The following is a 16059-nucleotide window of genomic DNA, read 5'->3' on the forward strand; positions in this document are numbered from 1 at the left end:
ACATGGAAACCTGGGTTATTCGTTAACCAGCTTTCTGGAGGGGGCATGACACACTGGCCAATCAATTTAAGTACTTGGGCTGGGCAGGGTTTGTACAAGATGGCCAATGAAGAGGTGTTTAGCTAGTCTGTGGCTCCGTGTGGTGGGCGAATCCGCCACCGTGCTAATACTTCCCTGGGTTTCGTAGATGGTTGCCACCAAACCTGAAGTTAGGTTGATCATGTTCACAAGGCCAGAAGCGGGATTAGGAGCTGGGAGGAAGATCAAGGCAAGGATGACCTGTAGAAAGGAACAACTGGATCAGCCTCACCAGTATAAATCCAGGCTGCCATAACCTAAAATGAAAACAAGACCATTTTGAGACAAGATACCCACAGAAGGTAGCTTGCAGGTTGATGTCCCTCTTTAAACGTTCTTGAATGAAACAGAGCAATTACATAATCTAAGTCTTGCAAGAAGCCTCCTGTTTGTTCCTTACAATCTAAGCATCGTGCAATTATCGAGGACAAAATTAGGCCACGTGGTGGTGGTGGATCAGAATTTGGTATCGTGGCTGCAGATCCTTCCCTTGTGACTTCCAAGCCTCTGTCCCATCTGACCTGGGTTTCTAGCTTCCTTTTCAATGAAACGGGAAGCGGATCTGTTGCAAAGCAGCCTTCTGATCTCAACAGCTTCTTTATTTCTGAGACGTGCCTTTGGGCCCCGCAGATACTCTTGGAAAAGAGAAAGGGTGGGGGAGCTGCAATGCAGTGCTTGGTTTGAGAACATGTCTGTCTTCCAAGGAAGAAAAGACTGCGGGCAACCAGGGATGGGAAAGGACAACCCAAAATTGTAGGTGAGCAGGGCATGTCAAGGGCACCTCCAGCTAAACCATAAATTGCCCAACCATGTTTTAGCACGCTGTGTGAGTTTATGTTTCAGTGTGTCACATGAGGCAGAAAATCAAATCAACAGAATGAATCATCACTAAATGAACGGTGTGCACATTTGCTGTGACAACCAGAGTGTGGGCCACAGCAGGCTTGAGAAGGATGGGGTATCTGAAGGATGCTGCCTAGGTAGAACTGGCGGAAAATAGGAAAAGAGAGGATGGGATCCCAGGATCTGCATGCAGGAAGAACGATGCTAAAGTGACCCAGTTTGAACTATATGGGTAGAGATGAAGTACTGTAATGGTCTGTGGGAATGACCTTGGGAGACGGGAGGGAGAGCCGCAGACTGGACAACTGGCGTGTAAAAGGTGTTTCAGCCCACAGAAGGAAAAGGGGTGTGGGAAGCATTTCAGAAGGGATCCTCCCTAATTTTCCAGAGAGCAAATGGAAAGGAGGGGGAAAATACTTTCAGTCTTGCGAGATTCTGTTAATGTAACCTTACAAGAAAGATAGAGCTACAGCTTCTGGGTGTGCTTCTTCTCTGGATGACCTCACAGGGCCCTTGGACCCATCCCTGTTGACCCCGAGGGTAAAGTCCTGTTTTGAAATACTTCCTGTCTTTTTTAAAAAGTCATTTAAATAGAAAAGTGGTAAATTACACCCTCTCCCAATTGCTTGGTTTTCTGTATGAAATCCTGGGCTTTTAAGCCGGATTTCAGAAATGACAGCTCCTTCCAAGGATGTGCTATCTGGGCTGCGGAGATCCAGGTGAGCACTAGATTGCAGCAAAGAGACAAAGAAAATGGTCATCTCTTTGGTCCCATCTAGTGGCCATTCCTAGTGGATATTCAAATGCTGTGATGTGTCCGTATTTACAAAGATCAGGATCGTGCAAATCATGTTCTTCCCTGTGACCCTCGATGGAAGTGAAAGTTGGCCTCTGAAGAAGGAGGAAAGGAAGAGTATTGATGCTTTTGAACTTTGGAGTTGGAGAAGACTCCTGAGAATACCATGGACAGCCAAGAAAAGAAACCCATGGATCATCAAAGAAATAAACCCAGAGTTCTCACTCCAGGCACAAATGACCAGGCTTAAATTACCCTACTTTAGACACATTATGCAAAGACCCAGCTCTCCGGAGAAGGCTCTGATGCTGGGAAAGGTGGAAGGAAAGAGAAGAGGAGGATGACCAGCAACAAAGTGGATGGACTCAGTTATGGTGGCAATGGGAGCACTGTTGGAAGATCTGAAGGACCAGGTTAGGGTCTATCTATGGGGTCACGAGAAGCTGAAAACGACTTGATGACACATAATCAATCAATCAATCAATCAATCAATCAATCAATCAGTGGTCATTCTGGTTTTGCAGCCCAGATATGGTAGTGGGACCTCTTCCGTCTTCTTCCATAGCTGCAGATGCCCTCTGAGCCCAAACCAGACATCATTTCAGAGAAGTTTATATAGATATAGACATGAAGATGTAGAAAGTGGAGGAGGGCTTTCAGGATTTGTAAACTGCGTTGCTGTCTGGGAGCCTAACTACTCTTGGATGCAACTCACTGAGTATCCTACTAATATTGCCCATGTATGTTCACCTCCATTGCTTTTTTGATCCTGCGCCCCCCCCCCCGCCCGCCATGAATGCCCCTGCTTATAGCTACAGGTAGTCCCCATGTTAAGAACGAATTCCGTTCCCAAGGTCTGTCCTTAAGTCGAATTTGTATGTAAGCCAGAACAGTACTTTAAATTCTACTGCATAAGTAGTATTGTATAATAAACTTGAATCCTTGTGCATTTAACTCAAATCAGGGTGTATTTAACTTGAATTTTGCTACAATAGGCTCCGCTCTTAACTGTGGGTCGTCCGTAAACCAGGTGTTCTTAACCGGGGACTCCCTATATCTCAGATTTGCTCATGACCCATCGTTTGAGAAACTCTAGTTTCCTCTGTAATGCAAAGCCAGTCAATGTTGGTTTATTCCATAACCCCCTCTCTTTTTTTAAGAAAAAAGGGTCAGGGCAATGGGCAAACCCAGCGAGAATTTAGGTCCTCCAGGAAAAAAGTGGCAGTCCTCACTGGGATTCAATAATCTTGGATATTTTTCAGTCAATCACGGATATTCTCAAGTGCTTCTTGAGAATGTTAAGTTCTCCTCCTCACCCAATGCTAGCTTAGCACCTGTCCAATTGGCACCAGATCAAATATTTGGAGACAGGGAACGGGCACGGATGCCATTTATTTTGGTGTGAATCAATATTTGCATTAGCTAGGGACTCCTGAAAAGCCACCCACAGGTTCTCCTGTGTGACCCAGCTTGAAGGAATGGTCAGCATCTTTGCAAGCTTAAGGGGCAATTTCCTCCCTCTTGCAGAACAGAGATCTCCTCTCACTCAGCCAGAGTTTGAGAGAAATACAGGTCAGCAGGGTTCAGACAAAATGCTAGTCTGAACCAGCATAGGGTTGTGTTTTGCTAATCTAAGATTAGAGTTTAGCACAGTGTTTCTCAAGCTTGGCAACTTTAAGATAGGTGGACTTCAACTCCCAGAATGGCTGGCTGGGGAATTCTGGGAGTTGAAGTCCACCTATCTTAAAGTTGCCAAGGTTGGGAAACATTGGGTTAGAGTTACCTTTCAGCGGTGAGCAGCGTTGGCTTAGCATGACAAGCAAATCCAACCTCTTTGGTTAGTTTATGGTTCAGTGTAGTCATAAAATCATAGATTGGAAGGGACATTAGTGGTTATCTTTCCAACCCTTGTGAATCCAGAAATCTGATTAAACATATTATGTGAATCCCCAGCTATAATGCAGGCTCATTTTAGCTTAACCTGTCAAGTAGACCAAACCAGCTGGACTGATGAATCCTAGTATATAGATCCTGTATTACGGGTACCTAGCCAGTTGCGACTTCATTTAACAAACCATGTTTAAGCAACCCATGGCTTGTGAGAGGGGAACCTAGCTAGTGTGTTTAGGTTGTGGCTCTGAAAGGCAGTAAAGTACTTCCAGATCTTGGCCACTGACCTCCTCTTGGGTAGGAAGGAACATAAATGGTCTTCTGAATGCAACTGAACTTCAGCAGACCCTCAAGTGTCTCTTGATTGCTGGCATGATCTTCCTTACCTTGTTCCTGCTTTTCCCAAAGTGTTTCGAGTTCTAGTTTCTCCTGGCTGTATCCCACCACTCCTGATTCCCTGCTCCTGCTTCACCATTGGTTTGGGTCAGATGATTTTTAGGTTGAAGGACTATTTAGACAACCTACCCTTGACTTTTTAGTGGGTGATGGGCACAGGAAATGTGAGGCAGATCTTCTAGGCCCTTTGTAGAAAGTAGGAAAGAAAGACCAGGAGCCATGCTGAAGTCCACACATAACATCTCAGAGGAGATGGCTCCACCTTCACTGAAGGAGGTAGAGCCCATCTTTAATTATCCTTCCTCTTATTCTCCAAGGAACCTGGTTGTGAAGCTTCTTACATAATCTTTCGGAGGGGGCCATTATCCCGTCAGACCAGACACCCATCTGTCAAACTGAATGTCCCCGTAGCTTTGATTGAAGGAAAAGGAAGCTGGCGGGGAGGAGGAGGGACGAGGGTTGTCTCTTCTTTCTAAAATAAACACACACAGAGATCTTGGCACGGCGTGTGTGACATACTTAACACTGAACCCTCAACCCACCACTTCTCTTTCTGCAAGTCAAAGCTGGTGTTTCCACACTGAATGAACAGCTGTGCGCTAATGGATCAACAGCTGGCAGGGAGCCACAGGCTTTGGGGGAAAATCATTAATTGATGTTGTGCTGATGAGATGTTTTGGGGGTGCCTGGAGTCTGCATGGCCTTTAATCCAGGTTCTCAAGCGCTACCTTCCCACCCCTCTCTTGCCCATGTTTATGGAGGCCTTTGCTGGAAAAGAATATGCTTAGCTTCAGTCTGATGTCTTGGACTAGGCTTCCGTTCCCCTGTGTCTGAGTGTACTAAATACGGGATAACTTATGGGGAAGGAGGATTATTAGTGGTTCTCTATTCGGCTGTCCCGCTATTGACTATTCCCCACTCCAAAATCGCCATGGAGAATACCTATTAAGGGATGAAATTTGTGGCCCTGAAGAAAACCTTTCCCCACCCAAAGTTGCTATGGAGAATATGTGAATGTTCATCGTGCTCCTAAAGAAAGTCTTCCCCCACAGTACCCTGCGATAGAGAGCTTCCACTGAGGAACAAAAATTATGGAGGCCACCATGATCCAGTCCCGTCCCAAGGAAAACTTTCTCCCACCAAAAAAGTTTCAGCTAGGTGGTACTCTTCATGGGTAGTCTAGCAGATGAGGAAATGCCACTCATGATCCACCTCATGAAAGGTCTTAACATTGACCATTTTCTAGTTAGTGATGTTAGTGTGGGATCCTCTGGTCCTGGTACATGATGAGGAAGAGGAAGGGGAAGAGGAAGAGGAAGAGGACAGGCCACCAGTTTGATGGTGCTTCCCAGTGACCATCCTCATGTCTTCCACTAAGTAAAAAGAATCCCTCAAAATTTCTTCCAAAGATGCATTTTTTTAGCATGACCTGTCATTTAGCCATTAGTTTCTGGATCGGTTCCATGTTAATCTTGAGCTATTTATGGTTTGCCATAAAACTTCTCAGGGAGTATCTTTTTGGGGATGAACATTCCCATGTGCTTCAGTCATCCTTAGCTCTCGACCAAGGGCTTTCCCCACTGGTATCTCACCACAGGGCAAACATGTCGTGGCATATGTCTTTTTTCTGAAGGATCTCATAACCCATCAGGGAGAGGCTGAGGTTCTCCTTACCTGTGCTGATGTTAAAGGAGGTTGGGTTTTTCCCCCTCCTTTCTTCCAACAAAGCCTCAAAGGTTGGAAAATCTGCCAGGCTTGGTTCTCCATTATCTTGGGGGGAGACAAGAGACTGGGAGTGGTCGGGAAGAGAGGCAAGAGAAGATCAAGGGCACATTTCATGCCAGGATGGTTTCCAACCAACCCAAGGATGGGTGGAGGGCTCTGCAACTCTGCCATGAAAAAAGGCCCTACATGAATCCTTTCCAGCTGCAGATTAAAGTCTTCTCGGGCAGCAGAAGGAGGCTGAGTGGCTTTTTTTTCTTTTTTTTCCTCTGCTGCTGCTGCTGCTGGAAACAACTGCCAACAAATCTTTGGGTTTGAATTTAGAGATCTTCCAAGGGATCCGGAGAATCCAGTTAGGAGGAGAGCTAAGATTCAGGGGTATCCTCAGGTGAGGTACAAAAGGTCAAATGGTGGCCACCACGGGGTGATCAAAGCCCTGCTCCTTTTTACATGCATCATGGCATGGTCATAGCTGCCATCCCGACTTTTTTAGCCCCTTTCTGGGGTCACCCATGGGATGGGAGACCTTTCAGTTCCAGATGTTGTCCAAGAACTCTCAACAGTTCCAAGGAGTTTGTAATATCTGAGAGCATCATGTGTACCCGGCTGTCTCCTCTGGAGAATCTGTCAACCAACAGCATACTAAATATCTCTCTGTCTGTCCATCCCTCTGTCTATCTCATCTCATCTCATCTCATCTCATCTCATCTCATCTCATCTCCCTCCCTCCCTCCCTTCCTCTCTCTCTCTCTCTTCCTCCCTCCCTCCCTCCCTCCCTCCCTCCCTTCCTTCCTTCCTTCCTTCCTTCCTTCCTCTCTTTCTCTCTCCTTCCCTCCTTCCTTCCTCCCTCCCTCCCTTCCTTCCTTCCTTCCTTCCTCTCTCTTTCTCTCTCCTCCCTCCCTCCCTCTTGGTGTCTGTATGGAGAGATCCATGCAGTTGTATTGACAATGTAGGAGGAGAGTTGTGTTCCTTTGTGTTGTGGTGGCAAAAATCAGAAGGAATCTGGCTGCACCTTTGCCGACTAAATTTTACTAAAAGTCCCCAAAGTGAGCATTCTGGATAAGCAGGTCTTTAATAGCCTTACCGAGCAAGAGAGGTCATTCTCAACTGCCTCCAAAGGTTTCAGGCTATCTCTGATTTTAACACATTGCAATTGTTCCTTGATAAGGTGTCCCAATCTGTCTCCCAGGGAACCTGCAACTCTCTTCCCCTCCCTTCCTCTCCACCCCCCATTTTAAATCCGACACCCGTCTAGCCCCTCCATGCGTCTGATTGGAAACTGAGGCCTTTTAATGGAATTTGTGGGTTGGAAAAAGGGCTCCCACCCTCCTCCTGATTCGGTACGGAAGGGATTTCCCATTGCTTTCGTCCAAAAAGATGCCTTTTTGACTTCCCAGCCTATCCTACAGTTTAAAATTTCCTGGTGGTCTCCCATCCAGACTAAGCAAGTCTGACTTTGTTTAGCTTTTCAAGATCAGCCGAGGCATTAATTGCCACAATTCCCACAGCCACTTTTTTTCATTAAGAGATTTGATTAAGTAAGAAATAAATCAGTGGGAAACGAGGGCAAGGTAGACTCTGTTCACACCACACATGATTTCTGAATTGCCGTGATGAGTTTTGGGCTTTGTACATAACCTACATATTTACCCTAAACTATGAACGATAAACTGACTGAGCAAGCTAAGTTTGTATAACACACTAACCAAGCCATAAAAAAATCCTACAAGGTTAAACATAACGGAAGTTTAATATGTTGAATAATGTAGCCATTACAGTAGGTTTGCAACTCAGTGCTTAAGCATATTGTGGGAATACAACATAGTTCTCACATTACTAACTGGATCATGGTCCACCTTATTTTAAACCCTAGTATTTTACCCCAAAAATAGGGCTATTCTCCCAAAAGATGTTTGTGTTCTTTAGCTTGGCTGGTTACCACTAGAAAAAGATAAATCTTTCAGTTTCTCTCATTTTTAAATTTTTTTCATTTTCTTGTTTGCTTTATCCCATCCCTGCACCAATTCCAAAATTCATTTTAAAAGATTGAAAATGTGTAAGGTTTTTTTTTTTTTTTGGCGCACAGCCACCCACTCTATTCAGCACTATATGATTTTGGCTTTACGGGCATGTGATTTGTAGGTTTTGCTAAAAAATGATGCCTTTGGAACACAACTTTCACTAAAACATGGCTCGTGCACGCATTTCATGAACGGAGACATCTTTGAACATGTTTTCGGACTAGCAGCCTGCAACATTTAAATTCAGGGGAGGGCAAGGAAAACGGAGCGTCAGCCGCCATTGAAAATGCAAACCTGAGATGAATTTGCATTAAAAGAGAGCCAGTTTGGTTTAGTGGTGAAGGCCCCAGGCTAGAAAGCAGGAGGCTGTGAGTTCTAGTCCTGCCTTAGGCAGAAAAGCCAGCTGGGTGACTTTGGGCCAGACCCTCTCTCTCAGCCCAACCCACCTCACAGGGTTGTTGTTGTGGGGAAAATAGGAGGAGGAAGGAGTGCTATGTACGTTCACCACCTTGAGTCATTTATAAAAATAATAAAGGCAGGATAAAAAAATCTAAAAAAAAATTGCCCATCAAATCACTTTCCCTCCCCTCTCTAATCTCGCCTTTCATTTGTTGGACTGTTTTTTGAAGTTTCCATTTTTCAGTGTTTATCTTTTGGGGATTTAGGGGGTTTATTTTACTTGTTGCCAGTTTATTCTCCTTTTTTCTGTCTCTCTTCCTTTCGATGCCTTTCTTCTCGCCCTTTGCCCCATTGGCAGGCAAGGCGGCCCTTCCATGGACAGACGTGCTGGCCAGCCATCTTTCTCCAAGGCAGATTATCACTAGATCAAATCCTGAATTTGACTCACAAGTTTCTTTGAAAAATTTGGGGAAGTATCAGACGATTCTCTTCCACTTTTAAGATTCAAGTTGCCTTCAATTTGATCTTTGGGAGCATCCTTCTGTTTCGGAAAACACTGGCGCTTTATTGAAACTAAGATCCCCTCAATCCGCTTGAGATCCTGGAGTGGTGAAAGCGAGTTGGTTCTCTGCCACTGAGTCACCCACACGAAACCATGTAGGAGGAGCGCCGGGTTAAGGCTATGGGGGAAAAGCATCTCAGAAGCTTTTAATGCAATCTGTTAATTGGGAAAGTGCCATCAAATTCTTCTTGATTTTTCACCATGCAACTCTCTCCTGCCGTTTGGGAAGGAAAAGAAAAAAAATAAAATTCTGGTCTGCAACCATAATAAAGATGATGATGATGAAAAAAAATTAATCCAGGGAACAGGAGGGTTCTCAAGGGACTAGAAAGCTCCCCCCCCCCATTTATCTAATGTATTTAATTTCATTTATTGGATTTCCTTTATGGCAGGGGGGACTTCTTCTCTTCTCATGTCCACTATAAAACATTTGGAATGTTCTCCAGGGTCTTGTAGTCTTCAGGAGGAACCGTGTTTCCTCCTCTGAAGTCGGTCAAGTCCTCCATTCCTTTTGAGGAAGAACATGGACCATCCAGAGGAGAGCAACCAAGAATTGAAGGGGTCTGGAAGGAAAAATGAATGGTGGGGAGCAGTTGGAGGGGTTGGATATGTTTAGCCTAGAGAAAAGAAGATTGCAGGGAGGTACAGCATTTTTTTCAAATCTCTGAAGGTTGTCATGTCGAATATGGGATGGAATTGGTCATAAGCCAGGACAAGGAAGGATGGGTTTACATTATGAGTAGACCCTGGCTGGACGTCAAGAACATTTTCCTAACCATAAGAGCAGTTCACCAGTGGTGAAGTTCCCTTCCCTGGAGGGGTTTCCACAGAGGCGGAATGGCCATCTGTCAGGGATGCTAGACTAGGGGATTCTTTCAGTGGGCAGGGGGCTGGTCTAGAAGATCTTCAAGATCCTACATTCTATTATTGTCTGTCTGGAAGGATTTCCTGATATAAAAACTGCTTTAGGAAAGGGACAGTCTGCTTAGGAGGTGTCAGGTTTAGCCCAAAGAACTCCAAGAGACAATGCAAATTCAGTTCTGCTGTGTTTATTAGCTACAACCTCTAGACAGAAATCTCCCCAGACTGAAACCCCATCTCCCAAGCTAGCCAATCACAACACCGTGAATTCCTCAGGGAAGTGCCAGCCTCATCCTCTTGCACTTCCCACACTGTTGCGGTGAACCAAGAACGCGCTTATCTCCCTGAGCCTGGCCTTCATAATTCCATTCCATCACAGGAGGTCATGGACTGTCCTTCCCTGAAGGAGTTTAAATGAAGGCTGGATGACCATCTGTTGAGGATGTCATAGTGGTGGATTCCTCCACTGGATTAGATGGTCTCCAAGACCCCTTCCTCCCCGCCGCCCAACCTTCTATGATTCTTATAATTTCTTTTTGGTTTGAGTTCATACTTCCTGCTAAGCCATGATGGGACTGTTTCGTTCTGGCACCACATCTTGTAGGAACCTAGTTATATAGGTCTGTAAACCCAGTGTTAGGGCCCAATGCATGCAATCCAGCCAACTGAGACTTATTCAGCAAGCCATCGTGAAGCACATCTCTGTTGAATGAGCACGAATCCCAGCTTGTTGTCTACCGTGTAACTCCAACCCTGTTTGTTTGGCCTTGAATTCATAACCTTTAACTGATCCATAGTAAAGCAAGAATGGTATTCATAGATCACACCGAGAGCCCTCCGAACCCTTCTGGATTCTGCTGCTCACATCGGCCAAGAGGTTGGAGCTGAATGAGCACAATTCTGAAAGTAGGGGATGAAGATGTTCACCTGAGAACTTCTTCCCACAATGCGTTAAAACCCACGGTGGTCAGACGGTTGGAAAAAAAGTGATTTTTAGCATTTCTCCCAAAGGGTAGAACGTCTAAAGGATTTGGGATTTATGCTTCAGCAATATCTGGACTATCTAGGTTCCCCCTCCCAGCCCTACAAGAAGAGAAGATACTTTCGTCTTTAAAGGGACCCAAACAAACCAACCAAAATTATGTTTGGATTGAAAGCCAAACACGGCACCGATGAAGTGTGTCTGTTCTGGTAGAGGTGCAGCTTTGCAGGGATTTGCGAGAAAAAAGGGAAGCTGTGTGATAAATCTGGGCGGCCGCAGGGCGTTTGAAGCAAACGGTGATTTAAGTTTATCCTTTAAAGTGTCTGCAATCTCCTCTTTGTTTTCTGTCATCTGGGAATCTGGTTAGGTGAACACTTTCATCTAAGACTTTAATGAAGACGTTGGACAACTGGAAAATTAAGATGCTCCCAAAATTGCAGGTACAACCGAGGTCTGTGTTAAAACTGACACCTTTGTAGTCCTGCGGAGGATCGGTGGACTTCGGTAGGTGATCTTCCAGCCCAAATGGCTTGAGGGCTGCAGGCAGAGATGACTGGCTGAGGTGGAGGTCTGAGGTTGCTCTTCGTTGCTTAAAAATATCGTACGTGCATCTGCAAATTGTTTTCCACCCTGTCAGTGAAGTCAGACGCAGACAGTTTCCCTCCCCCAATTTTTTTTCACTGGGTGCTAAACTTGATCGCTCTGGGAATAACACCACCGTCGCCGTTCATTTTTTGTGATGGGGGGCAGTTTTCTTCCTGAAGTCAACAGCCCCCAACTTGCCCCTTGGCAGATCCGACCCCTCCAAACCCTGTCCGCCACAACCAGCATCCTTGGCCAAGCTGCGCTGGTTGTGGATGATGGGAGTTGCAGTCCAAACCCTCCAGAGGATCCCAGTCATGTTCTTTTAAAGGACTGCTGTTCATCTTCCTAGCAACCCCCCCCCCCTTGTGAAGTGGGGCTAGGTGTGGGTCGGTCTGCAGACTGGGGAGCTAAGCCAGATCAAGGTGGTCATGGCTGGATGTAGGACACCCTTGATTCCTCGAAGCGTCTCCTACTGGCAGCAGATGACCCTTTTGGCTTCGTGATCGTAAGAACTGGTGCCTTGACTCTGGAATCCAGCTGGGAGATCACTTTAAGCCCCCTCCCCAGTCTGAGAATATTAGGCATCTAATGCAAATATTCTCCTGAGTTAAGGGCAGAGAAAAATGCTGTTGTGCGCCATACAGCATGTCTCAGGCAGAATCTTGCTGCTCTCCATCAGCAAGGCCATTTTTATAGCACTAACTTATAAAAAGCCACAACTTTCTCTGTGTTTGTCTCTTTGCTGCTTTTCTTTCTGGCTTCTTCTCTTGAGACCCCAAGACAGCTGTCTCAAAAAACAACCCTGTAAGGTAGGGCAGGCTGAAAGATTATGACTGCTCCCAAATCACCCAAGGAGCTTGTGACGAAGTAGGATCCACCCTGGCTCCTTCATCCAGGTCTTAACAACTATATCACATGGGCTGTTTTCTGAATTGAATCTGTATCTATCATGGTATTTTTATTGGTCTATTTATTCCTCTTCCAAAGTATTTTATTACTCTTCCACACACATATATGTGAAAAAAGAGAGGAAGAGGAAAGATGGAGTTTCTGTTGTGTCGAGCTTGACTCCTTGTGACTTCATGGTTGTAGGCTGATTTCTTGGCAGCAATCGAGAAGTGGTTTGCTGCTGTCATCATCTTTGACTTCCCCAGCCAGGCAGCTCCTTAAATGTCCTGGTGGTCTCCCATCCAAAGACTAATCACGTCCACGACCTTGGTTTACCTTTCGAGATGAGCCAGGGTGGGCTGGATGTTTCCCTTAAGTCAGGCTCCATTCCTGATGACCTCCAGGACATGTCCATGTTGTTTTCTTGGCCACCAAATGGTTTTCTATTGTTTTCTTCCTGGCATAGCTGGGATGGGAGCTGGAGGAGAGTAGCAGGGATGGAGATGGAAGTCCAGACAAGGTGGTGGGAGGCCCAGAGGTCCTACTGAATTTCATCTGCACCAGAGGGGTGGAAATGCTGCCTGCTCCAGGCCTGGGTGGGACAGCACATACTATTCCTCTAGGGCAGTGTTTCTCAACCTCAGCAACCTTAAGATGCGTGGATGTCAGCTCCCAGAGTTCTCCCATCAACATGCGTGGACTTCAATTCCCAGAATTCCCCAGCCAGCATGCTGGCTGGGGAATTCTGGGAATTGAAGTCCACGCATGTTGATGGGAGAACTCTGGGAGTTGAAGTCCACACATTTTAAAGTTGCTAAGGTTGAGAAACACTGCTCTAGGGGTTGTTCTCTGGACGACCTGTGGGGCAGAGGATGGGAGCCAGATGTTTGCTGCAAAGCAGTTGAAAGAGATTGTCCTGCCCTCTCCTGCTCTTTGGTTGAGGTTTCAAGGGGGATGAACAGTTCATGGCTCAGTCCGCCTAACAAGGTTAACCAAGATAGAGAAAGACCTAGCTAAGACCTTGTACAACGAGGGTAATGTTGATTAGTGTTTCTGTAATGGCTTAATATTTAGGGCCAACCCAAGCTGTTTGGTTAGCATCTGGGGCTGTGCGTTGGGCAAATGCAGAAATGGGTTACTGCATTAAGCCATTCATTCATTCATTCATTCATTCATCCATCCATCCATCCATCCATCCATCCAATTTACTAACTAGTTCCCTTTCAACTTTCATCCCAAGAAATCAAAATAGCATAAGTTGGTTTTTCTTCTCCTGCATTTTATTGTCACACAAAAGATGGTTGCATTAAGTCATTCATTCATTCATTCATTCATTCATTCATTCACTCACTCATTCATTCATTCATTCATTCATTCATTCATTCACTAACCTAATTTACTAAATAGTTCCCTTTCACCTTTCATCCCAAGAGATCAAAATAGCACAAGTGGGTTTCCCTTCCTCTGCATTTTATTGTCACAACCACCTTGGGAGGTAGGTTAAGGTCAGTTATTCCAGTGGGCTGAGTGGCAGGCTGAGGTGCGGAACTACAGTTTTTCCAAAGTTAGCAGGATGCTAACCATCAATTCCACTATTTGGGGGCCTGCCATTTCCCTACCCAGTTATCTTTGGCGGGTTTCTGTTGTGACATTGCACAACATTGCAACGAGTATAGTCTTCAGGTATGTTGAGGAAGGATGTAAACATGCCCATCGTTCTCTGGAAATGCCAACTCATCCTGATTTTATCTCTGACACTCAGGAATTGCCCCAGGCTAGAAGGAACATTATTTCCTGCGGCAGGGTCTGACTTCAGTGTTGAATCACCAGTATTTTGTACATGCAACCCCACTACATTCTTTCTTCCTCTTTGCATTTCTTTGGAAAATCATAAATCACTCATCAGCCACTTTGTTTTTGGAAATGGGGCTGAAAAATAGAGGATCTACCCATTTTAAGGTGTGTCCACACTCACGCTTGTTCCGTTTTATTTCTGGTCTTTCTTTCTACTGATTGAATGTAATATCAACCTTCTCTACAAGTTTCTATTCAACGGCTTCCAAAGCACTGTACAAAAACTAAAATAAAACCAAGCGCCATAATTATATAAAAAAAAGCATTTCCCCCTATCTCGGTACTGGAGAGATGTAGTGGATGACACCAGTTTGGGAAAAACTTTGCAGGTGGCAGCTGTTAGTTGGGCCTGGTTAGAGTTTGGATGGGAGACCACTAGGATTGAGTAGTTCAGGATTCAGATTGGACTGAGAAGTCAAAACAGCATCTCAGAAGGTGGCAGTGGAAACATTTCCATCCTGTTGCCCAAAAGACTGGATGGAAGTGACTGAGAAGTGGCTTTGCTCTGAATGGGTGGTTCGTAACAGGAATCAGAAGGACGAAGAAATATTGTAATGCATTCAGGGGCTTTTAAAATAAAGAGGGAAAAAAGCTCCCAATCTTGAAAAGCGTGGGAAGGAAAAAGGCTGCAGTGTTGGACTTCAGCTGAGACCGGTGACAACATAAGAACATAAGCAGTGCCCTGCTGGATTGGACACCTGGTTCATTAGTCCAGCTGTTCGTTCTCCCAGTGGCCCACCAACTGCCTGAGGAAGCTCACGAGTCTCCCATCAGATGATCTTCAGAGGAAGAGGGGGAGGAGGAGAGGGAGGAGGAGAGAAGGAGGAGAAGGAGAAGGAGAAAGAGAAGGAGAAGGAGAAGGAGAAGGAGAAGAACCACCACCATCACAGCAACACATAAGCAGTGCCCTGCTGGACTGGACCCCTGGCCCATCTAGTCCAGCACTCTGTTCTCCTGGTGGCCCACCACACAAGGAAGCCCATGAGTCCCCCAACAGATGGCCTTCAGAGGCCATCTCACTGCCATCAAGGCTAAGAGCCACTGATCCCCAGGATCTCCATGAATTGGCCTACTCATTTTGGAAGCCAGTCAAGCTGGTAGCCAGCACCACATCTCGTGGTAGTGAATTCCTAAGTTTGATTGTGTACTGTTTATTTTAAAAATCCTTGTGTCTGCCCTGATTCTTCTCAAATCCAATTTCATTCTTCTCAAATCCAATTTCAGGGTGATCTCTGGTTCTAATATTTGGGGATGGGGCAAATAGCTTCTCCTTTTCCAGTTATCCACACCATGCATAATTAAGGGGTCTTTAATGAGTTGCAAGGAACAACAGGAAATGGCGTACAGAGAATTGTGATCACCTCCAGGATCAGATCTCCAAACAAACCACAAATGTATATTTAATGCTTTCAAGCTAAATTGTTGAGCTTGAAAGAAGGAAAGGCATCTTTTCATGTCAAGAGAGGAAAAGAAAGATAGACATAGACCAGTGTTTCTCAACCTTGGCAACTCTAAGATGTGTGGACTTCAACTCCCAGAATTCCCCAGCTGGCTGGGGAATTCTGGGAGTTGAAGTCCACACATCTTAGAGTTGCCAAGGTTGAGGAACACTGACATAGAGCTTATTTTATGGAGGATAATATTTTATTTCAAGAAGGCCTTGCTCTGAAGAGCAGTCTGATCCAATTCCATTGCAAAGCAATAAAGTCATAAGAACACAGACGATCAGAGTTTCACTCATCCCTTGGCTGTTGAGTTGCAGATACTTAAAGCCCTTCCTCTCAGCTCTTCCTTCCATGTATAAGATTTCTGTTGAAATGGTCATGACTCTAATCCATGTCCCTCGAATGCAAACGTGGGCCTCTTATGCCTAGTTTATTAGGGGGAGGAATTGATCATGCATTTCCTTTTGGGGAAATGGATAAAATGTAATTGCCATCACCACCCCACCGATAAAAAGTTAGATTTCAGCTTGCTAGGAAGTTTCGAGAGAAGAGCAGGTTAAGCTAAGGGTCTTACTCCCAGCAGACACCAGTTATGCTGGCTTCAGGGAACTGGAAATTGTATATATATTTTATAAACTGCTTGCCCTGAGTTTTGGGTTTTTTTTTTTAAGGAGTCCAAACTCATTGACACTGCTAGGAGTTGTGATAACACCTTTCTTCACCTCATCGTCCGCCTC

General features: G+C 45.3%; 1 protein-coding gene across 1 annotated transcript in view; it reads left to right on the plus strand.

The window, feature by feature from the left end:
* Nucleotides 1-16059, plus strand: part of WNT3A (Wnt family member 3A) — a 71943-nt gene that overhangs the window by 25328 nt on the left and 30556 nt on the right. The window lies entirely within an intron of this gene.

The sequence above is a fragment of the Python bivittatus genome, unplaced genomic scaffold, assembly GCF_059951505.1.
Source record: "Python bivittatus isolate LINGU-HERP-01145 unplaced genomic scaffold, Pbiv_v1 ctg000610_np1212, whole genome shotgun sequence".
Classification (NCBI taxonomy): domain Eukaryota; kingdom Metazoa; phylum Chordata; class Lepidosauria; order Squamata; family Pythonidae; genus Python; species Python bivittatus.